The sequence below is a fragment of the Monodelphis domestica genome, chromosome 4 (assembly GCF_027887165.1).
Source record: "Monodelphis domestica isolate mMonDom1 chromosome 4, mMonDom1.pri, whole genome shotgun sequence".
Classification (NCBI taxonomy): domain Eukaryota; kingdom Metazoa; phylum Chordata; class Mammalia; order Didelphimorphia; family Didelphidae; genus Monodelphis; species Monodelphis domestica.
Window position 1 is genome coordinate 337,650,299 of NC_077230.1, and position 25,107 is coordinate 337,675,405.

At 39.9% G+C, this 25,107-nt stretch overlaps 2 long non-coding RNA genes across 2 annotated transcripts in view; one reads left to right on the forward strand and one right to left on the reverse strand.

Moving 5' to 3' along the window:
- LOC103100649 (uncharacterized) overlaps positions 1-25,107 on the forward strand; it is a 511,533-nt gene that overhangs the window by 337,175 nt on the left and 149,251 nt on the right. Inside the window, exon 3 of the long non-coding RNA XR_008918124.1 lies at positions 24,667-24,777. This is a non-coding gene — a long non-coding RNA (uncharacterized LOC103100649). The remainder of the gene's footprint in view (positions 1-24,666; positions 24,778-25,107) is intronic.
- On the reverse strand, positions 12,521-15,683 carry LOC103100419 (uncharacterized). Its single transcript, XR_466231.3, has 3 exons — positions 15,566-15,683; positions 13,712-13,807; positions 12,521-12,603 (listed from the first exon to the last, which is right to left on the reverse strand). It is a non-coding gene; the product is annotated as an uncharacterized LOC103100419 (long non-coding RNA).

The window sequence follows — 25,107 nt, forward strand, 5'->3', positions numbered from 1 at the left end:
ATGAATTAACTAACTTATATTGGATCCAAATTATCCTGGATATGAGTATGACTGATGCTTTCTTAGTAGCATCCTGACTCAATGATGTCTGGCCCAACATTTGCTGGCCTTATTGACCCTCAGGAGACTGTTGATCTCCTTGCCCAGTATCTGTGGTGCTCCTGGAGTTATCCCCTACTCTTACCTCAATAGGTTAATGACACTTCAGATCCAAGGGCTGGAATGATTCACCCCACATACAGATTGCCAAGATGAAAAAGTAGATATGATAGCTCATATTCAGGAGAACTTCATGGCCTACAATCATGTGAGTGGGGTTGCTCAAGTGCTGTTTTCCCCATTTTAGAGATGGAGAAGTGGAGACTCAAGAATGGTACAGTGGCTTTCCAATGACTACAGAGGTAGGAAATGACAGAGCCAAGACTCATCCCTCAGGCTTCTGGTTCTGCAAACAACAGACTCCTTCTATTAACACTGACTACAAACTCTTGTATTTTCTGATTTCTTTCAAGAGTCAAACACTTTGGTTAGTGCTTATTCTAAAAACTAAATTATTTTTATAGGAAAATGTTTAAAAAGAAAATATGGCTCTTCGTGGCAGATTCCCTATTGCCTTTATGGAAGGATGTAAATGAGGAGAATCTCAATAGGGGTTGAAGATGACTGACTTTCACCCCAGCCTCCCCCAAACCCCAAAGGCAGAAGGGCCCTGACTGTAGCCACACACCTGAACATTCTGAGAGTTTGGGGGCAGGTGTTTCATGCTTCTTGAAGGCAGGGGTGATGGCTTTGTTCCTCTTTGGCCCTTTCTAGGCCCTAGGGTCTGAAATTTAGTAAACCTCTCAAATATTTATTGAATGACTGATTGAGTCCCCATTTGTCCTCCCTCAAAGCCAGCTTTCTAAAATCCTAGCTCAGATTTTTGAAGTGTGTAGCCATTGCAGAACCCCATTGTTGGAAACACTGCCCCGCAAGTCACTAAGTGCAGAGTGTGGATACCCCCAGAGGAAGTCTTGCTGTAGGAAAAGACATTACTCATCCCACTGAGCAGCAAAGAGCAAAAAGAGAAAATCAAAGTAAAAAAAAATAATGTGTGGTCTTTGATGAGGAGGCTTGACTCCCAGAAAATGCACAGTTCGTTAATCGATCTGACAAGCCTCCTCCCGTTGGGGACAACAGCAGCTGTAGGGAAGGAACTAATCAGGAAAACATGAAACTCTTAGATTTAGTTCTGGGAACCTCATTTTAGTGGAGGTTCTGATAATCTCAAACAAGTCTAGGCAGGATGACCAGGAGAGGGAGCCCTGTTTACCTCAGTTTCTTCATCCATAAAATCAACTGGGGAAGGAAATGTCAAACCATTCCAGTATCTGCAAACTCATTTTACAGAAGAGGAAACTGAAGAAAACAGGGCTAAGTGTCATGGCCAAGGTCACACAATTAATAAGCATCCAAGGCCAGATTTGAATTCATGTCTTCCTGATGTCAGGTCTGGTGCTCCTTCTGGCTGCCCCAGAGACTTCTGGGGATGTTGTCAAGGGGATTCTGTATCAGGTAGAACTAAAAGAATTCCAAGATCCCTTTCACAGGTGGCAAGATTTGCATCCTTTAAACTTAATATTATTTAAAAGGTAATGTTTGCTTTTGTCACAGCCGTGGGGCAGGTTATGTAATGAGTAGCCTCAGACAGAGGTTTCTCTAGTTTTCAGGTGACTATTGAGTTGAACAAGATATCACAGCACCATAACAAGATAGTGCCATAGAACAGTAACATATTCAAATTTTAAGTTCAAAAATTTTTACCTGGACTCGCCATATTCATCTAAGTGCTGCTGGAATGGAAGACCCAAGGCTATGAAAGAATTTGCTTTTCCTCTCTATAGAAGAGGAAAGGCACTATTTCCCTTTAGGACTCAGTTTCCTCATCTGTAAAATGAAGAAGTTAGAATAGGTAGCCTCTAAGGTTCCTTTGTGCTCTATATTTTATGGACATTGTTGCATGTATTTACTTGCTAGAAACAATTGGGGGGGGCATTATCCTCTCTTTGGGTTTAAAAATATTCCTCTTGCTTCATTCATCTTGAATCCTTGAGATGCCTAGATAAGGAAGGGGCAGCTGCCATCAACAGATCTTCTAATGGCTAATCTAAAACAAATGAATGGTGGCCCAGTGGATAGAGAGCCAGGTCTGTAAACCCAGGTTCTGGGTTTAAATTTGACCTAAGACAATTCCTAGCTGTGTAACTGGGTATATCTCTTAACTCCAACTTCCTAGTCCTTACCACTCCTTTGCCTTAGAACCAATACATCATGTTGATTCTAAGCTAGAAGGGAAGATTTTCTTTAAATGGGTGGAAATTTAACCATGGTACCTTTGGGAGATTCCCCACCAAGGATCCCAATCAAGTGCTGAGAATTCGAGCCCAAACTCCCTATCAGATCGGATCTCCTACAACCCTCCAAATAAGAAAGAATGTTAATCGTTTGTTACTGTTCTATGATGCTCTCAGATTTGCAGACACTTTCCTCATGACTTCCCCATAGGTCAGTGATGTGAATATTATTATTTCTAGGTTCTGGATGAGAAAATAGAAAGCCAGACATGAAAGGGTGGAAGGATATAGATTGGGAAGACCATAGAGGTCATCTTGTCCTCTCATTGTCCTTTGCAGGAAGCTGAGGTATCCACAGTCACAGGGTAGAAAGTAGCAGAGCCAGGATTTGAAACCATATCTTCTGACTCCTACTCCAACATTCTTCTTATTATCTAACACCATGGCAGGTAGACTGGACCAATTATCCCGCAAACATACCTTTAGTTCTTGTTTCTCTTCCCTAATTTATCCCATCCACTTCATATTCTCTCCCTTAATCTATTAATCTATGCCATCTACTTGAGCTACAGTTAAGTTCTAAGTTTTCCCTCGTTCATTAGGTTAGTCATTCATAATCTTTATGTCCCACAGAGTGTCCAATACAGGCAATGTGGTTTTTTTTTTATTTTCTTTTTTTTTTTTAAATATATTTTATTTGATCATTTCCAAGCATTATTCGTTAAAGACATAGATCATTTTCTTTTCCTCCCCCCCACCCCCCATAGCCGACGCGTAAGTCCACTGGGCATTAGATGTTTTCTTGATTTGAACCCATTGCTTTGTTGATAGTATTTGCATTAGAGTGTTCATTTAAAGTCTATCCTCTGTCATGTCCCCTCAACCTCTGTATTCAGGCAGTTGCTTTTTCTCGGTGTTTCCACTCCCATAGTTTATCCTTTGCTTATGAATGGTGTTTTTTTCCTCCTGGATCCCTGAAAGTTGTTCAGGGACATTACACCGCCACTAATGGAGAAGTCCATTACGTTCGATGATACCACAGTGTATTAGTCTCTGTGTACAATGTTCTCCTGGTTCTGCTCCTCTCGCTCTGCATCACTTCCTGGAGGCTGTTCCAGTCTCCATGGAACTTCTCCACTTTATTATTCCTTTGAGCACAATAGTATTCCATCACCAACATATACCACAGTTTGTTCAGCCATTCCCCAATTGATGGGCATCCCCTCGTTTTCCAGTTTTGGGCCACCACAAAGAGCTCAGCTATGAATATTTTTGTACAAGTCTTTGTGTCCATTATCTCTTTGGGGTACAGACCCAGCAGTGCTATGGCTGGGTCAAAGGGTAGATATTCTTTTGTCGCCCTTTGGGCATAGTTCCAAATTGCCCTCCAGAATGGTTGGATCAGTTCACAACTCCACCAGCAATGAATTAATGTCCCTACTTTGCCACATCCCCTCCAGCATTCATTACTTTCCTTTGCTGTTATGTTAGCCAATCTGCTAGGTGTGAGGTGATACCTCAGAGTTGTTTTGATTTGCATCTCTCTGATTATAAGAGATGTAGAACACTTCTTCATGTGCTTGTTAATAGTTTTGATTTCTTTATCTGAGAACTGCCTATCCATTTCCCTTGCCCATTTATCAATTGGAGAATGGCTTGATTTTTTGTACAATTGATTTAGCTCATTATAAATATGAGTAATTAAACCTTTGTCAGAGGTTTCTATGAAGATTTTTTCCCAATTTGTTGTTTCCCTTCTGATTTTAGTTATATTGGTTTTGTTTGTACAAAAGCTTTTTAGTTTGATGTAGTCAAAATTATTTATTTTACATTTTGTGATTCTTTCTATATCTTGCTTGGTTTTAAAGCCTTTCCCCTCCCAAAGGTCTGACATGTATACTATTCTGTGTTTACCCAATTTACTTATGGTTTCCTTCTTTATGTTTAAGTCACTCACCCATTTTGAATTTATCTTGGTGTAGGGTGTGAGGTGTTGATCTATTCCTAGTCTCTCCCACACTGTCTTCCAATTTTCCCAGCAGTTTTTATCGAATAGTGGATTTTTGTCCCAAAAGCTGGGATCTTTGGGTTTATCGTATACTGTCTTGCTGAGGTCGTTTTCCCCCAGTCTATTCCACTGATCTTCCTTTCTGTTTCTTAGCCAGTACCAAATTGTTTTGATGACTGCTGCTTTGTAATATAGTTTGAGGTCTGGGACTGCAAGGCCCCCATCATATGTGTTTTTTTTCATTATTTCCCTGGATATCCTTGATCTTTTGTTCTTCCAAATGAACTTTGTTATGGTTTTTTCTAAATCAGTGAAGAAGTATTTTGGTAGTTCAATGGGTATGGCACTAAATAGATAAATAAGTTTGGGTAGAATGGTCATTTTTATTATATTGGCTCGTCCTATCCATGAGCAGTTAATGTTTTTCCAATTGTTCAAGTCTAGTTTTAGTTGTGTGGCGAGTGTTTTGTAGTTGTGTTCATATAGTTCCTGTGTTTGTCTTGGGAGATAGATTCCTAGGTATTTTATTTTGTCTAAGGTGATTTTGAATGGGATTTCTCTTTCTAGTTCTTGCTGCTGAGCTGTGTTGGAGATATATAGAAAAGCTGATGATTTATGTGGGTTTATTTTGTATCCTGCAACTTTGCTAAAGTTGTTGATTATTTCAATTAGCTTTTTGGTTGAATCTCTAGGATTCTTTAAGTAGACCATCATGTCATCCGCAAAGAGTGATAACTTGGTCTCCTCCTTGCCTATTCTGATGCCTTCAATTTCTTTATCTTCTCTAATTGCTACTGCTAGTGTTTCTAGTACAATGTCAAATAGTAGAGGTGATAATGGGCATCCTTGTTTCACTCCTGATCTTATTGGGAATGCATCTAGTTTATCCCCATTGCAGATGATATTAGCTGTTGGTTTTAGATATATACTGTTTATTATTTTTAGGAATGACCCTTCTATTCCTATGCTTTCTAGTGTTTTTAATAGGAATGGGTGTTGTATTTTATCAAAGGCTTTTTCTGCATCTATTGAGATAATCATGTGGTTCTTGCTAGTTTGCTTGTTGATGTGGTCAATTATGTGGATGGTTTTCCTAATGTTGAACCAGCCCTGCATCCCTGGTATGAATCCTACTTGATCATGGTGAATGATCCTTCTGATCACTTGCTGGAGTCTTTTTGCTGGCAATGTGGTTTTGCAGGGAAAGACCTGACTCTAAGGCTTGAATTCAATTTCTGTCTTTGACATACACCTGCCTGCTGTGCATGACCCTAGACAAGTCACCTATACTTTTGCTGCTCTGAGAATCTTTGGGATCTGGGATCTGCATAAGAGATTTTCATTATTTGACAGGCAAAATATATTCACGGGTCTATTCCCTAGCCCAGTGATACCAATGATATGTTTTAAATTCTGTTGGGGGAGCAAAGAAAGAGAAAGAGAGGAGGAGGAGAAATAAACTCAAATGGTACCATTTATATGGGTCACTCTAGGGTTGGATCTGATCACAACTGGTATATGCTACGTGTGGGCTCTGAGGCATCATAAGCCATTGTCTCTGAGTCATGCAGACTTCATGACACCCACCTCCACTCTTTACATTGGCAGTGCGAGGATAGAGGAGCCAAGTCCAAAATCCAACTGCCCTCTGTTTGTGCCAGTTTCTTCTGCAACCGATTTCTCCATTGATCAACCTGGCCATCAGCTCCCAGCCATGCCAAACATCTCCACCTCCTTCCACATCCCTCTGATGTGTTTTCTCTTGCTATTAGAATGTAACCACTTTGGGGACAGGGACTATCTTTTTTGTTTGTTTGTTTTTGTACCCCCTCAGGAGAGTGCCTGGCACATAGTAAATGCTTAACAAATAAATGTTCTATTAGCTGTCTGTCTGTCCTTAAAAACCATCCAGCCCAATTGCCATTATAATCCCTAGTTTCACAGAATTTCAGAGTTAAAAGGAGTCTTTGGGACTGTATCCAAACAAACAATTTCTACTACTACAGATTCAACTATAGGAGAAAAGGGGAAATGGGCATTTATAGAGAACCTACTATGTTCTAGACATTGTATTAAATATTTTTTTCCAAATATCATCTCATTTGATCTTCACAATAACCCTGTAGGTCATTACTGTTATTATTATTTCCATTTTACAGTTGGAGAAACTGAGGCAAGCAGAAGTTAAGTGACTTGTCCAGGTCACATAACTAATAAGTGTCTAAGCCTGAATTTGAATTCATCTTCCTGATTCTAGACCCAGCTATGCCAACCAGCTGACCTAGTGTTCACCCATCCTTTGCCTAAAGATCTCTAGTTAAGAGAAATCCACCCACTACTTCCCAAGGCAGTCCATCACTTCTGGATAGCTCTAGTTGTTAGCAATTTTCTTCCCCTCATGACAAGTCTAAAGTTTTTTTCTTTCTAATTTCCATCTCTTACTTTTATTCCTGAGTCAAACAGAATAAGCCTAACTCCTCTTCTTCAGCATATCTTTTCAGATACTTAAAGCCTGTTAACAGACACCCCCTCTCTCCACTCCTCCCAGCTTTTTTTCTTATTCTTACCCCTTTGTTCTGAGCTAGGGGAAGCAGAAGGGGAGGGGGAGAGAGAGACAGAGACAGAAAGACAGGAGAAGAGAGAGAAAGAAAGAGGGAGGTGGGAAGGGAAGAGGGACAGGGGAGAGAGAGTGAAAGGGGGGGAGAGAGAGTGAAAGGGGGGGAGAGAGAGTGAAAGGGGTGGAGAGAGACAGAGAGAGAGAGAGAGAGAGAGAGAGAGAGAGAGAGAGAGAGAGAGAGAGAGAGAGAGAGAGAGAGAGAGAGAGAGAGATGAAGAGGGAGAACACTAAGGATCTCACCCTGTAATTAAGTTAACAGTTCAGTACAGTGAGAAGAATTCTAGGTTTGGAATCTGAAGACTTCAGTTATCATTAGAGGTCAAACCCTGAGTAGCTCTGTGTCCATAAGCAAGTCATTTTACCTCTGTGATTCTCAGTTCCTTCATCTATAATGTGGGACTAATAGTACTTTGCACTGACTTTGTCACAGGGCTGCTATGAAGAAAGCCCTTAATAAATGTTAAAGACCAATAGTAAGATGGTTCAATCAGGAAGAAAAGTTGTTTTTTTTCTTTTGAAATGCTCAGAAACCATCAGTTCTTAGAGGCCAAAATCTAAACTGATCAGCCAGGTATATTCAAGGCCTTCCAGAACGAGCAGTTCTGATAAAAGAGAGGTCAGTGGGAGAGAGTTCCATTGTCCTTGGCCCTACTTAGAATCACAGAGTCTCCCATCAGTGGAGATAGATGAGCAAGCAAATGCTGGATGGCCATTTGTCATGGATGCTTTAAAAGGGTTTCTTCTATAAAGAGAGTGGTGATCTTAAAGTGTGTGTGTGTGTGTGTGTGTGTGTGTGTGTGTGTGTGTGTGTGTGTGCACGTGTCTGTATAATGGACCTTTGGGGCAGTCTAATAGAACACAAGGACCCTTCTCAGAATGGTATTTTTTTTTTAATTCATAGGAATACAAAGGAAGTCTATTGGATTGAAATAAATTCATCAAAAATTAACGAAAAAAATGTTCACAGAGCCGAGGTCAAGAATCCATGCTAACAGCTATGAATACCCTCAGAGTTTCCTCCCAATTCTGAGTCTGGGATGATGAAGAATGATTAATACAGTCAGACTAGAGCCATGATGGTGAACCTTTTAGAGACTGAGTGCCCAAATTGCAACCCTCACACCACATGTGAGCTCCCTCCCCTCCCACTTTACCCAGACAGGGGTGGGAGGACACACTCCCATTGGACTTCCAGGCAGAGAGGAAGGTGATTAGGGAAATATCCTCAGGCACAATAGAGAGGGGTAAGGGAACAGCCTCCTCTGGCATGCATGCCATAGGTTCGCTAGTTTGAAACTATGGCTCATGAAAATCATTTGAAGGAATTGGGGCCATATAGTCAGAAGAGAAGGTTTGTAAGGAGGGAGAGCAGTGATGCTCAATGGTTACCAATCTGAAAAACCACCATTTAGAGCAGATGGAATAAACTATTTCTATATTTGGCCAGTAGAAATAAGAGAATTATAAGGATAAACTCTTATGTTGATACCATTTTCTACATTTTGCAAAGTAGTTTAAAGAGTGTTTTATCTCATGTGAGCCTCACCACAGCCTTAAGAAGGAGGCAGGGCAGGGATTATGCACTCCATTTTACAAATTCAGTATGATCCAAGCCAATGTACTCTAATTAAAATTTATTTCATTTTCATTCAATTTTAATTTTCTTTAATCTCTGCTCTTAGCAAGGCCCCAAAGTAGATGCTGGGGAGAAAGTGAAAGAGTCCCTGCCCTCAAGGAGCTGCATTTTATTGGGGAGGGATTGAACAAGTATACTGAGAAGTATATTATAGGTCAACAAAAAGGTCACAGAGTTTCTAAGTGATGAAACTCAGGGTCTCAGAGTTCAGATCTTGTAACTCCTAGAACAAAGATGCATATACTGTGTGGTAGACTTCCTTAAGAAGCTAGGCTTCTTAACTGTACCTGGAGTCAGGAAGACTCGCCTTCCTAAGTTCAAATCTCACTTCAGACACTGACTAGCTACGTGACTTTGAGCATGTCACTTTATCATGTTTGTCTGAGTTTCCTTATATGTAAAATGAGCTGGAGAAGGAAATGGCAAACCACTCCAATATCTCTGCCAAGAAAACCCCAAATAGAATGAGAAAGAGTTGGATATGATTGAAACAATTGAACAACTGACCAACGAGGACTTCTTTATGCAATATATAATATATATCAAGTTCTGCTATAGTATTTCTCTATGGCTTTACTGATTAGGTTTTTTTAATCAATTTTCAAATTAACAAATGTGGAAATATCCATTGCAGGAGGGTGAAGGAGCCCTGCAGTTCGTTTCAAGAGATCCTTTAGATTCATGTTCTGACCCTTCCATGAATTAGCTTACACCTCATCTCCCCTTCATGGGATTTTGTTTATCTGTAAAGTGGAGGAAATAATTCTCATGCTCCATATCTCATATGGTTTATAGACTCTTTGGAATTAGCACCACAAGGACATTTAGAGAAGAACCCATCTAACCTCCTTATTCCACAGATGAGGCAATAGAGGACAATAGAAAGGAACCACCTTGGTCAAGGTTATACAAGTAAAAAAAACAGGTACAAAAAAATCTGATCCTACAGCATACCGTAATATTTATGTAAATATGAGTTAGCTGTCATCATTTTTAATCAGTTGTCACACTCATGCTTGCCCAGTGCCCATGGTGTACTGAGCTCATTTACCAGTCATAGAATGAGAGATTAGTTACTGACTAGCTTTACAGCAAGGCATTTCTGCCTTTTGGTAACTAACTGAGAGTTGATGAATCTGATTTTCCCTTCCAGCTCTTCTCTTCCCTGGCAATTCAGTCTTAGGTAAGGCCCTGTGCCTTTCACTCAGGCTCAAATGTCCGTACCTGCCAAATGGGCATAATAATCCCTCCCTCCTTCAACAAATCAGTTGAGAGGAACAGATGAGATAAATTTTGCACACAAAACGCTCTACAGACATGAGCATGAGTTGTTTTGTAGAATAAGGTGAAATTGCATGTATTCCACTATTCTTTACATTTTGTTGAGATTTGTTCTATTTTTAAATAAATTATATTTTTCAATTAAGAAGCATTTATTTTTTTCTCTTGTCCACCAAAGGGAGAAAATTATAATACATATGTACAGAATTAAACAAAACAAACTCCCATTAGTGTTCATGTCCAAAATGTCTCTCATTCTCCATTTTTTCTTTATCATCTCTCAGGAGGTATCTTTGTCATCATTCCTTCATAATTATGGTTGGTTATTGCATTGTTCTGGATTCTTAAGTCTCCAAAATTGTTCAGTTTTATAGTGGTATAGTTCTGTTCACTTTACACTGAATCAATTCATACAAGCTTTCTCAGGTTTCTCTGAAACCATCTTCTTCATCAGCTTTCTACAGATAATTTTCCATTATATTTGCGAGCTATAACCCCTTCATCTGTTCCCAAGCTGATGGATGTCTTTTAGTTTCCAGTTCTTTGCCAACACAAAAAGCCACCCCAAATATTTGCATAGATATAGGACCTTTTGCTCTTTCTCTGATGTCTTTGAGGTATAAACTTAGCAATGATATTGCCAGTCAAAGGTCTAATAACTTTATAGGCACCTTTCCATATTCATAGTTATTTTTCAAAGATCTATAACCTTTAGAGAAATGGAAGGAATGTGTAGAAAAATCATGAAAAACCCCAATCAGATGCTGCCTCTTCATAAAAATTTCTTTCATCCCTCATCAGAAATGGTTACATCTTTCCACAATTTTTTTAAATAACCCTTACCTTCTGTCCTAGTAACAAATCAAGAGCTAGACAAATGGGATTATGTGATTTTCCCAGAGTCACACAACTAGGAAATGTCTGAGGCCAAATTTGAACCCAGGTGCTCCTGACCCCAGGCTTTGGCTCTCTCATCTTCTGTGCTACCTAACTGCTCCTCTTTCCCCAATTTCTTAAAGCACATAGTTCCATCCCCTCTTGAATAATATAGAGTTTCATAGTGTGTTTAAATACTGCACAAATATATGTATATATAGTGTCTATGTATATATAAATACATATGTATGTGTACATATATGTAATAGAATATAGATAGTATATTTATCTTATTCTAGAGACTGGGAACTTCATTAAGCAGCTAGCATTTCTTACATAAACTGCAAATCTTTTTAGCACTTGGGACCCAAGTCTTCTCATAGTAGGTAGTTAATAAGCATTCATGAAATGAATTAATAGGTGAATGAATGAATGAATGAATGAATGAATGAATGCAGATAACTCTTTAAAGATCTGACCCTTTGTTGCATGATTATCACAGGGTCCTGACCATTTGACAAGGCACCCACAGCCAAGGCCACTAGATCATGTAAAGCAATGAAAAACTTAAGCCTTCCTCCTCCAAGATTTTTCTTAGGTTGAACAGAAGTCTCGTGTGTGTGTAAGCACTTTTTCCCTGCTGCAGAAGCATCCCACCTGTGCTCACTGCAGCGGGCTACGGGCTTCCTGGTTGTACTCACCAAAGGCCAGTAAAAGGCCGACATGAATGAGGACACCCAGTTAAAAATTCATAGGAAGATTACATAAAACCATATGCCGCCTTTATTTTCCCCCGTTTGCATTAAAAATGTACAGCTGCTCAGCACTAGACATTCCATTAAGCGACACGTCTCACACGCTGGGCTTTATAGTTAATGACGGGAAAGGAAGGGCAGGGTCCCGGTTGGGGGGTTCAGGGGAAAAAAGATGGTTCCCACCATGGATCTGAATCCCTTTCCCAGCCCTCATTTTTTTCAGCCAATGACTGAGGCTTTCTGAAAAGGGTGGAGTTACATGAGTGTCCAAATCAGAGGTCATATAGTTCAGTCTTTAACTGAAACATGAATCTTGTCTACAACAGAACTGACAAGTCATCATGTTTCACTGGGAAAAAAAAGAACGAGATTTGGATACTTGCACTGAAATCTCAGCACAACTGCTAATGTGACTTAATTCAACCATGACTCATTTTCTCTCAAATGTAAAATGATGAGGGGGTTGGATTTCACAGCACCCAGGACCCAAGCTTTCTCATAATAGGTTGTTCATAAACATTTGCTAAATTAATTAATAGTTGACTAAATGAATGCAGATAACTCTTTAAAGATTTGGTCCTTGGATGCATATTTATCATAGGGTCCTGCCCATTTGACCAGGCACCCAAAGCTGAGGCCACTAGATCAAGTATGGCAATGAAAAATTAAGCCTCTCTCCTATAAGATTTTTCTTTGGTTGAACAGAAATATAATGTGTGTGAGCACGTATGACATGTACACACAAGTGCCAAAGGTAGGGCTAGAGCACAGGTCTTCTGACACTGGGTAAAATGCTTGGTCATTGTTTCTCAATGATGATATTCATCAACCTCACTCTGGATTTCCAAGATAGTTCTAGAATGACCTAACTAGATTATTTCTAAGGACCCTTCCCATTCTATCACTATGATTTAGTAACTATTCAACTTTCATCTGATGATCTCTAGTGACAGGGAGCTCACTACCTTTTTATGGCATTTTATGACATTTTCTATGAATATGATTTTATGTGTACACTGGAAAGGTGAGGAGCCATATTTTATTTTATTTTTTTAGTCAGATTCCTCTTCAACTCTTCAAGCAACAGCTGCAGCTTGCTGTAATTAAAAAGAAATAATATGCTTCTTCCAGTCATTAGCGAGAAAAATTTTTGCAAAAAAAAAAAAAAACTAACCTGCAAATGGACTCAAGAATGTTCTACAACCACCTCCTCTCCACTTGCATCAAATTTTATGGCTAAGCCTTTCTCTTTAGTTCCAAGACCTTAATTTCATCAGGAGACTTTGAAGGGTCTGGCATTATTAGCCTATAATTGACCATGTTGGGCAGTTAATTGCATCAGATTGGAAATATGGGCACTTAACATCCTGACAGAGTGAATTATTTCCCTATAATCTTGCTTTATGTGCTAATGAGATGCCTTTCATGGGGTTCTTGCTTCTATTCGGTGTTGGAGGTGTTACTTAAAGTAGCATCCTAAACCAGAATGGAAAAATGTACTTTCTTCATTGTGGTAGGAATTGGTCTGTCTGGTTCTCTAGATTAACTAATCTTGATGAAGTAGAATCATTAGCCTCATTTTCAAGTGCTTCATCTCCTTCCTCCCTTTCTGCATGGTTGAGAGCAGGAATTAGCAAATGGGAGGTGGGGTGAGATTCTTGCATTGGATTAGAAGCATTTGAAAATATAGAAGACTAGGGCTGGAAAATGCCTTAGAAAATAGACTATTTGGTTTACATCTCTCTCAGGTGTTCAGAACATAAAATTCCAGAAATAGAAAGGACTTGATCACATTTAATGTTAAAATATAGAACATGGAATGTTAGCATCAGAAGCGATCTTAGAACACAAATTATCATAACTCAAAGGAACCTTGGATCCATGAAGGCTAGAACATAGAGGTTAGAAGGTTAGAGCCAAAAGGGACCTTAGAATGGAGGCTGTCACAAATGGGAGAGACCATTGTCCAACTCACTATAGTTTGCTTTCTTTGAGAACCAGAGATGGGAAATGATGTGAACACCTAAATTCCCAAGGTAGGGCTAGAATACAGGCCCTCTGACCCTAGATAAAATGCTTGGTCATTGTTTCTCAGTGATGATATGCATCAGCTCTACTCTGGATTTTCAAGACAGTTCTAGAATGACTTCTGTCCCTTAATATTACACACAAGTAACTCCCTCTCTCTTGGCTTCAGATTCCTACCTGTAAAAAAATGAAGGTTGAACTAGATGATCAGCAGGAGTTCTTTCAGTTAATTCTACAGCCACAAGCATCCCTATTCTTCACCATGCCTTTGGCCTTTGAAATAATGGTAGGAGAATAACAGAATGAGGCCCTTGGTTCTAGCATTTTCACCATTTCATGATCTGAATGATTAACCTACATGAACTTCTATAACAAGCCGACTTGAATGTTGCTCACAACTTTTGGTCACACTTGCTTCTGAATTATTCTCCTTTCTATTTCCCATACTTCCCTCTTTCCCTCCCTTCCTTCTTTGCTCCTTTGTTCCCTCCCTCCATCCTTACTCATTCTCTCCATTCCTCTCTTCTTTCCTCCCTTTCTCTATCCCCTCTTTTCTTCCTCCTTCTCTCCCTGTCTTCCTTCTTTACCTTTATTTCCTCTGTCCCTCATTTCCTCCCATCCTTCCTTTCATCTTTCCCTCCTTTCCTTCCTTTCTTCCCTCCCTCCCTTCTTTCTTCTTTTCCTTCCTTCCCTCTTTCTTTCCCATGTTCCTACCTCTCCATTCCCCTTCTCCCTTGCACACACTGCTATATATTCATCATAGAATTCTAGATTTTTATAGACTTTGTGGTTCATCTAGTTGAACTCCCTGATTCAGTGGACTATTCAGTTGGGGTTAAATTTGATAAAAGGATTATTTCTATTCAAATTCATCAAGTTGATATATTCCACTGACTCATAGATTGTCAAAGTTAGGAACAGCCACCAAGAACAACTCTTTCACCAAGAACAAATTTGGGGTGTGAAACCCTAGCAGGAGAAAAAAAAATGATAAAAAAGGGCTGATTTTCTATTTTATAAAGGGTGGAAATCAGCTACTTTTTAGCTCAGTGTCCTTGGGCTAATCACCGAAGACATACACCAGGTACCTCTTACTCTGGGGCTATAGTAGTGTTCTGACCCCACTCTCAACCCTCATTTCCCTTGAAAAAAAAAAAAAACAAATTTTAAAGTCCCTTAAAGCATAGAATGCCAGGGCAGGGAGGGACCTTAGAATATCATCATCATCTCCATCTTCATGATCCTAATGCACAATTATGCAGGACTTTAAGGTTCACAAAGTGCTTTAAATACATTATCTTGGAACACAGAATGTTAGGGTTGGAAAAGACATTAAGACTTCATCTACTCCAACCCCATTAGAAACTGAGGGTCAGACAGAATGTGTGACTAGACCAAGGACACTGAGCTAAAAAGTAGCTGATTTCCACCCTTTATAGACTAGAAAATCAGCCCTTTTTCACCTTTTTTTTTTCTCCTGAAAGGATATTTAATCTCCTTAAATTTAGAGGATTATCAAAGATTATGCTATTTCCTGCATATCTAGATTCCAAATTGAAGCCTTTTTTGAGAGGGAGAGAGAATCCCAGGAGAAACCATAAAGATTGTTATCTGTTCTATAGATCAGAGGAAAAGATGAGCTCTGTGATTGCCAAGTATATGAAATATATCATAAGTGAGAAGGCCTTTGTCTAAGAAAATGGGGAAAGCTCTTTTTCAAGTCAAAAATTAGTTATGTAAGTCACAAATCAATTAATAACAAAAATGGTGGATCATTTTTTCAAGTCACAGATCATTTTTTAAACCCGTATCTTCCCTCTTAGAATCAATACTATGTATTGGTTCCAAGTCAGAAGAATGGTCTGAGATGATAGGCAATGGTGTTTAAGCGACTTGTTCAAAATCACCCAGAGCTAGGAAGGGTTTGAGGCTAAATTTGAACCCAGGGCCTCTCATCTCTAGACCTGGTTCTCAATTGGCTGAGCCACCCAATTTCCCCGCACAGAGCAATTGTTAAGAATCAGAAATTACCTAAAACCAAAATTCTGCCTATTTCCATTGCAGGAACTTCCAGAGAGTTGATTCAGAATCCCCATTGTTAAGCTGCAAGTTCACTGCTGCTATTTCTGAGTCAGTTTCAACCATGCTGTCCTCCCTGAAACAATGAACCTTGGGGTGCTTAGCAACAAGATCTTGGGAACACTCAGCTTCCTCGTTGAAATTCTAACTGGTCCGTGCAGATGCCTTTGTACTCATAAGCAGCCTCCTTAGATTTCTGTGTCCATTGCTCAGGTTCCTGGGGCTTGGCTAGAATAGAGCAACCCCCCCCAAAAAAAAAAACCTCCAAAACAAACCAAAAACCACCCCCTGAATGTCCTGTGAAGAGGATGACTTGCTGTCCTCTTTGCAATCTACTGACAAAACAACCGCTTGTTGCGTGATTTTGGCATCTTCCCTTCTGCCTTCTCTATAGCAGCTCCATGCTGGCAGACGTGAGGGAATGCTGTGAGATGACAGCCAGTGCTTGCTTGATCATGATAGGCCCACCAAACTGCAGCTTGGGAAAGGCATTGAAAAGGATGTCTCCAGGAAACTTATATTGGGGAGGGGGGAACGGATCTGTGGAAAGGTAAGAAAAACAGTTCATTTGAAAAGAATAAATTCATTGTTCACAGACGATACATAAAGCCTGGCCACATTAATGTGCTGGGGGGGGGGGGGAATATGAGTGCATACACAGGTCTTTACCTGCGTTTATCACTCCATGATATGGAATAAGGAAGACATACACCAAAGGCTTGTAAGAAATATGGATTGAGAAAGTAGTTCATACTTGGGGAGATTTTATTTTTGATAGGAATTATACCCCCTTTAATGGATTTTAATGGCTCCTTGGGAACCACACCTCCATATTGGATAAATATGTATTCAAGGACTTATGTAAGCAGGGCTATTTTGCCTCGGAAACTTGAATTGATCTTGCCTGTGCCAGGCTGAGAGTATTGTGCCAGTGTCTTGAGCAGGTTTCTTAAGGACGAGGAAATACATAGGGTGTTTGGACAACTGGACAACATCACAAGATCACCTCTCTTGACTGTTTTATGGTGAGAAAGCCTGACCCCTGTGGAAGTCAGAGATTCCATCTTAGCCAGTCTTTATTTTCCCAAGTGTCTGAGGTTCTCCAAAGAGCACAGAGAATCACTGGACTAAAAGATGCCTTTGAATCTACAATGTTTGGAGCAGAGCGTATAGGAGAGCAGAACTAGGAGGAACCTTACAGTATAGAATGTCATATCTGGGAGAGATCTTAGAATGTCAGACTTGGGTAGGACCTTAGAACTTAGAACACTAAAACTGTGAGGGGCCTTAGAATACAGAATGTTATACCTAAGAAGGATCTTAGAACATGAAATGTGAGGGCAGAAAAGACCATAGAACTTTAGGATGACAGAACATAGACCATGGACTGTTAAGAGAGAGAAATAACCTGAAGGGCTCAGCTAGGTGGCTCAGTCGATTCAGAGGCAGGCCCAGAGGTGGGAAATTATGGGTTCAAATTTGACCTTAGACATTCCCTAGTTGTATCATCCCCATTGCCTAGTCCTTATTGCTCTTCTGCTTTAGAATCAATACACAGTATTGACTCTAACATGGAAGGGAAGGCAAGGGAAAGAAGGAAGGAAGGAAGGAAGGAAGGAAGGAAGGAAGGAAGGAAGGAAGGAAGGAAGGAAGGAAGGAAGGAAGGAACTTAAGAGTAAAAAAAATATATAGAATGTTAGACTATAGAAGCTAGAATATTGGAGCTGAAAATAAGCTGTATTATCTATTCCAATCCCTCAGAAATTCAGTAAAATAACTCTGTAAAATAACTTTTTCAGTGTCTCATGGAAAATATTGAAGCAGGAGGAAAAAAATAGAACAACTAATTCACACATCTATAGACTATTAGCACATTAGCAGAGATACCAGAATGAGGACACAAGTGAACATAGATACTCAATAAATGTTCCAGTTTTCTCTAGGAAGGGGCCTACAGTACCATGCTTTGTGAATCTCATGATTAAATGGGTAGGAAAAAACTTGGCTTAACTCTATGTGTTGCTAGAAAGAGTAGGTTAAGATAAACTCAGTGTTGTTACTGCTGTGGAATCTTAACATGAGATGACTTCTCTCCTGACCTAAAAATCCAAGATCTGAACTAATAAGAAGCCTCTATCATATCAAGCCAGGCAACATCTATAAGTCCATTATTCAGAGAAAGTTATATTACACTACCTTTTTCTGGTCAACCTTTCTTCAGGGAAATTTGGTTAGATTGTTAGTTCCTTAAGGATAGGCATTCATAGTTTTTGCTTATATTTTGATTTCACCAATGCTTGGCAAAATTTCTGGAACATAGAAGGACTTAATAAATGTTGATCGATTTATTGATGGATTAATTGATAGCAAAAAGAACACTAGGATAGGGTTCAGAAGACCTGAGTTCCAATTCCTTCTCTCTGCCTTGGACAAGACTCGTCTCCATCTCTAAGCATCACTTTTCTCTTCAGTGAAATGAAAGGTTCAAACTACAGTGGAAAGAGCACTGACCTTAACATCCAGTGTGCAAAGCTTCTCTATAGTGTTTACTACTTGAGCCACCTTGTTAAAATTTCTTCACTTCCTTATGCCTTTATGGGGAGGCTGGACCACCACTTTTTAGCTATGTTATAGTAGGGATTCCTTTCACATATGATTGAACTAGATTAGATGGCCTCCAAGTTCCCTTCCAACTGGCAAAGTCTGTCTGGTCCTCAGTTTTCTTATATGGAAAATCAGAAGGATGGACTAGAAGGTTTCTCGGGTCCTATCCAACTCTAGATCTGGGATCCTATAACTTCCAAAAGTTCTTTCAATTTCATTAGCTCATGAGTTACAGAACTGCAGAACCTCCAGAGGACAGCCCAGCAGATGTCCTCTCTGCAGTACGCCAGACAAGTAGCCATCCAGCCTCAGCTTGACAGCCCCCATCCGCTGTGGTGACAGGAACTCACTGTATTCTTCAGCATTCTATTCTACTTGAACATCTCTAATTGTTAGGAAATCCTTCCTTATTTTCAGGCAGAAACTATTAATAGGGCTTTCCTTGCTTTTACTGACTGGTTTCCCAGCCCATGCCCAAACCAATGTCCATATCTGTGTATCATCCTCCAAGGGCTTTGCACCAAGCAATTTCCAAAATACAGCTTACTGTGGCTCCCCTCTGAAATGACTTTCCAACTAATCTAGCTATGTCTATTTACTATACATTTATATGTGAGCTGTATAGAGATAGATAACTATATGTATTTCTCTATCTATATATTTTATATCTATCTATATATATATATATCTATTATCTCTATCTCTTGATATTTATATATCTACCTTTTTATCTCTCTCTCTCTCTCTCTCTCTCTCTCTCTATATATATATATATATATATATATATATATATATATACCTAACTCTGTATAATCTCTCTATATCTATTTCCATCTAGTTCTCTATATTTCTATAACTATCTCTCTATGTATCTACCTATTTCTATCTCTCTGTCTATATATAAATACATCTATCTTTCATCTATCTATCTTTGTTTTTTTAAATGATATTTTATTTTCCCAATTACATACAATAACAATTTCCCACATAGATTGTCTAAAGTATTTTTTTTCTTAAATAATGCCATGGACATTTTCAAGCAGTCTTTTTTTTTTTCAATTTGAACATTATTTTATTTGGTCATTTTCAAACACTATTCCTTGGAAACAAAGATCATTTTCTTTTCCTCCCCCCCTCCCACCACCCCTCCCATAGCCGACGCACGATTCCACTGGGTATCACATGTATCCTTGATTCGAACCCATTTCCATGTTGTTGGTATTTGCATTAGGGTGTTCATTTAGAGTCTCTCCTCAGTCATATCCCCTCCACCCCTGTAGTTAAGCAGTTGCTTTTCCTCGGTGTTTTTACTCCCACAGTTTGGCCTCTGCTTGTGGATAGTGTTTTTTAGATCCCTACAGATTTTTCAGGGACATTGCATTGACCCTAATGGAGAAGTCCATTACATTCGATTACATCACAGTGTTTTAGTCTCTGTGTACGATGTTCTCCTGGTTCTGCTCCTCTCGCTCTGCATCACTTCCTGGAGGTTGTTCCAGTCTGCATGGAATTCCTCCACTTTATTATTCCTTTGAGCACAATAGTATTCCATCACCAACATATACCACAATTTGTCCAGCCATTCCCCAATCGAAGGGCATCCCCTCATTTTCCAATTTTTGGCCACCTCAAAGAGCGCAGCTATGAATATTCTTGTACAAGTCTTTTTCCTTATTATCTCTCTGGGGTACAAGCCCAGCAGTGCTAAGGCTGGATCAAAGGGCAGACAGTCTTTTAGCACCCTTTGGGCATAGTTCCAAATTGTCCTCCAGAATGGCTGGATCAATTCACAACTCCACCAGCAATGAATCAGTGTGCCCACTTTGCCACATCCCCTCCAGCATTCATTACTTTCCTTTGCTGTCATGTTAGCCAATCTGCTGGGTGTGAGGTGATACCTCAGAGTTGTTTTGATTTGCATCTCTCTGACTATAAGAGATTTAGAGCACTTTGTATATATATATATACATATATATATATATATATGTATGTATGTATGTATGTATGAATATACATACATATACATATATTTTTTTCTATACTACTACTTGGAGGCAGGTAGGTAGCATATCCATTGATAGAATGAAGACTCAACTTCCTGATTTCAAATCTTGCTTCAAAGTTCTGTGACCCTAGACAAGTCACTTCACCCTATTTGCCTCAGTTTCCTAACCTATCAAATGAGCTGGAATAGGAAATGACAAATCAGTCCATGATCTTTGCCATGAAAACCACAAATGGAGTTACAGAGCAGGGCAAGACTGAAAGGACTAAACACCAACAACAGTACCACCTATTTATACTTTGTATTTTCCATGGAGGTAGCTGGTGGCAACAGTGGATAGAGTACTGGGTCCATAGTCAAGAAGACCCAAGTTCAGATTTTTTTCTCAGAAACTTACTAGCTCTATGACCCTGGGCAAGTCATTTAACCTCCATTTGCCTCAATTCAACTATAAAATTGGAATAATAATATCATCTACCTACTGGGGTTATAAATAATATAATATTTATAAAGTGCTTAGCACAGTGCCTGGTCCATAGTAGGGGCTATATAATGCTCATTCCCTTCCCTTCTCCATTAGAATGGAGACTCCCTGAGGTGCAAAATAGTTTTTTACCTTTCTTTGTCTTCCCAATATTAAACCCACTGGCTGGCCCATAGTGAGTGCTTAATAAATGCTAGGTGTTTGAGAGATCCTTGATGATAGATAGCAGTGACTTTCTGTGTTCTGTGTTCCAACACTGCATTCTAAGGTCTTTTCTGCTCTAAGAATCTTTATTACTTTTTTTTTTAGCCCTCACCTTCCATCTTGGAGTAAATACTGTATATTGGTTTCAAGGCAGAAGAGTGGTAGGTAAAGGCTAGGCAATGGGGGTTAAGTGACTTGCCCAGGGTCACACAGCTGGGAAGTGTCTGAGGTCACATTTGAACTCAGGACCTCCCATCTCTGAGCCTGAATCTTAATCCACTGAATCCCAAAGAATCTTTGTTTCTTATGGCACACACAGAAGGAGTCAAGTGGCTGCAGGAGAGGACTCTGAAGCACTCTTCCTGGGGTGGATTCTTAATTACCTTCTTCCCAAGCCTTCCCCTGCTGGAAGACCCCTGGCTTTGGACATTGCCTCTCCCTGAAGCAGATGGCCCATTTTCCAGTGTAAGGAGTAGGTGGGCTGTGAGAGGATGCCCCGAGTCCCAGAGAGGCAGGGCTTCTAAGGTCTTGGAGGACAGGACGAGCCAGGACCCACGCCTGCTGTGCTTCTTTAGGGATGTCTGGGAGCCGCCATGGTGACCGACCACTGGGCGTTGTGTTGACATTTCTCTGGGTCGCTTAAGTGGGCTCTGCATTTCTCACCACAGGCAAAATGACTTTTTAGAAGTCATCACTGGGCTCGTGGCTAAGCGGTGAGGTCCAGGGAAGCCCAGCAGAATCAGAGAGCAGCCATGGAGGGGACGGGGATGGGGATGGAAAAGAGGTTGCAATGAGAGGACAAGAATGTCAAAGGATCAGAGATCTGGATTTGGTAGGTACCAGCAGGTCCTCCAGGCCAAACCTCTCCCTTCCCATATAGGAAATACTTTAGACCCAGGGAAATGAAGCAACTAGCCTATAAGCATTCAAGGGGATACCTGAACCTGGCCACTCATCGGGTATGGGCTCATGTTATTCATTCTTTGCTCTAACTCTGTGGTCCTATAATGTCCACCCAGCAGCCAAGTTCACCCTTTCCTTTTCCAGAGTCTCCCCTTTCTCAGGAATTGACAAAAACAATATGTGTTCCCATTTCCCTTGTACTAGACTGTTAGAGAAAATCATTTCCATACATTACTTCTCTGATGGCACGCATATAATTTACCCATTTTAGGGGGCAGCTGGGTGGCTCAGTGGTTTGAGAGCCAGACCTAAAGATGGGAGGTCCTGGGTTCAAATACGACCTCAGACACTTCCTAACTGTGTGACCCTGAGCAAATCACTTAACCCCCATTGCCTAGCCCTTACCACTCTTCTGCCTTGGAATCAATACACAGTATTGTGTATGGAAGGTAAGGGTTTAAAAAATAATAATTTACCATTTTAGAGACAAGAAAATGGAAGTGAAATAACTTTCCCCATGATCACACTGCTAGTAAATGTTTGGAGTTGGAAGTTAAAACTGTGTCACAAGACTTGCTTTTTCTAATGCTCTTTTCATTCCCCTAACAATGTACAAGCAGCAGATTAGTCCTTTCTCAAATCATAGACCCCTTTATTTCTTGGGTGTTAGGCCTTGGTGGAAGCAAACTTTATATCCCCCCTTCTGTACATCACAGGGCTAGAGGATGAGAACTTGAGGAGGACTATGAGTGTTATCAAGAAAGCACCTTCTAATCTCTAAAGCATTTTTGAAATATTCTTTTTTTTATCCTTTACTTCAGCAAACGTTTATAAAGACTTGCTGTAGTTAAACATTTTCAGTTCTTAAGCTAATCCTCCTATAGCCTAAACCAGAGACTTTCACTATCCTTATTTCTCTCCTCTGAATTCTTTCCAACTAATTCCAACTATTCCAATTAATATATTTTTTAAACTATGGTAACCAGAAACCATGACAGTACTCCAGTTAGGGTCTGTCTAAAGCAGAACCTATCAGACTTGTCATTTCCCTAACCTTGAATACTATTCCCCAGTTTAATCTATCCTGGGATGGTATTCATTTTTTTGTCTGCCAGATCTCATGTAACCACATACATATCATATTGGGCATTTGTTGTTCAGTCATTTTTCAGTTGTGTCCAACTCTTTGTGACCCCTGTTTGGGGATTTTTTGGTAAAGATACTGGAGTAGTTTGCCATTTCCTTCTCCAACTCATTTTACAGATGAGGAAACTGAGGCAATCAGGCTGAAGTGATTTGTCCAGGCTCACACAGATAGTTTGTCATTTCCTTCTCCACCTCATTTTAAAGATAAGGAAGCTGAGGCAATCGGGGCTAAGTGACTTGTTCAGGGTCACACAGCTAGTAAATGTTTGAACTCAGAAAGAAGAGTCTTCTTGACTGCAAGCCTGGCATTCTATCTACTAGATTCCGTTGCTGTCCCCATATTGACCAAACAGTACCCTAAGACCCTGAGATACTTTTTCTAATGATCTACTGCTCTACTTCCTTTTGTCTTGAATTTATTCAGTTGATTTTCCTTTTAGCGCAAATGTAGAACTTTACATTTAGTTCAGTTTAGATTGTGGAAGACTTTGAAAGGTGCATCAAGAATATCTGCCTTATTCATTATACCCTGGGGAATTACTGAAGGTTTTAAGGAGACAAGTAGCATGATCAGAGCTATGAATGTTTTTTTTTTTCATTTCATATTTATTTTCTGTTCCAAATTCTTTCCCTCCCTCCATCCTTTCCCCTACCCACCGAGAAGGCAAGAAATAGGATACTCATTAGCACAGGGCATTCGTAAGATGACTTGGCCAGCAGTGTAAAGGAGAGAGAGAGAAGACAGGAGAGACAGTGGAGGCAAGATGTCTGGTGAGGAGGCTGGCCCCAGAGCACAGGACCAAAAGAGATGGTTGTCTGAATGAAGAGAGCTTCAGTGGGAGTGGAAAAGAAGAGATAGATGCAAGGGAGATGACAGGGGTAGAATTAACAACACTTGGTAATTGATTGGGTGTGTGGGATGAGGGAGAAGGAAGAGTCAAAGATGACTAAGGTTAGAAGCTTGAGTGCCTGGGAGGTTGGCGCTACTATCAATGGAAATAGCAAAGTTACAGGAAGGGAGTAGCCTTTGGGAATACGATGAGGCTTGGTTTAGGATGGCTTGATGAACTTGGTACACACAGATGACATAATAATGACAATTTTTTTGAGATAATGATACCGAAGCCCAAAGTGATTAAGTGATTTTCCTACAGTCATACAAAATTATTACTGCTACTATTATTATTATTATGCCTCACAGATATAGAGAAAGTTAACAAAATGAAATGAATGTGCCAGTAGTATGAGCCCCATTTTGCACAAGGGGAAATTGAGGCTCAGGAAGCTATAGTCACATAATAATTGGAAAAATCTGGGATTTGAACCTGAGCCCTTTGAGTCCAAGTTTAGCTATCTTTTTTACTATAAATGGATTAGGATGAACTATGGACTATGACCCAGTTCTTTATCTTGCTCATTATATGTTTTTCTCTCCCTGGATTCATTCCATCATATATCTATATTTGTGTGCATATATACACACATACAACTTTGTTTACTGTATAAGAGTAAAGACTAAAAGTTGCTTTTTTCAGTGTTTGTTTAATTGCACGAACAAATAATCCAACATTTATTGGACGTAAGAAAGAGGTAGAACTATGTTTCCCCCAAAATGTGGGTTTATCTTAAACAGGAAGAGGTGAAAAGAGAAGGAAGATTTCTTTATGCCATTTTCAAATATTCTATTTTATTCTCTTCTTTCTACAGAAAGGTTCCCAACCTACTCCTAAAACAAACTAGGTTCAGATGGCATTGGGAAGAGAACTGCAGAACCCAAGGACATTGCTAATTCTTTGGAACCCGCTGACATGGAGCAAGGTTGGTCCTCTTTTGATGAAGCTTCTTTTATTGTTTATCACCCTTATTGCTGTGGAGTCTAGTTGGTGGCTTTGATGAACCCAAATTTGGATTTGGTTGCTATGATTCTCAAGCATGAGCAAATCGTTTCCTCAGGTCCTTGATGGTGAATCTCCCTAGTGATGTTGGCTGGAAAAGAAGTGCATGACAAGTATGCCCCCTTCATTCAGACTGCCATCCAGGGATGTGATTGACAATGGGCTTGGCTATTCAGGTGGGAAGTCTGGAATTTTAGAATTACAGGGTGGATGTAAGGGTCTACTAGAAGCTGAATGGCCTCAGCACAAGAAC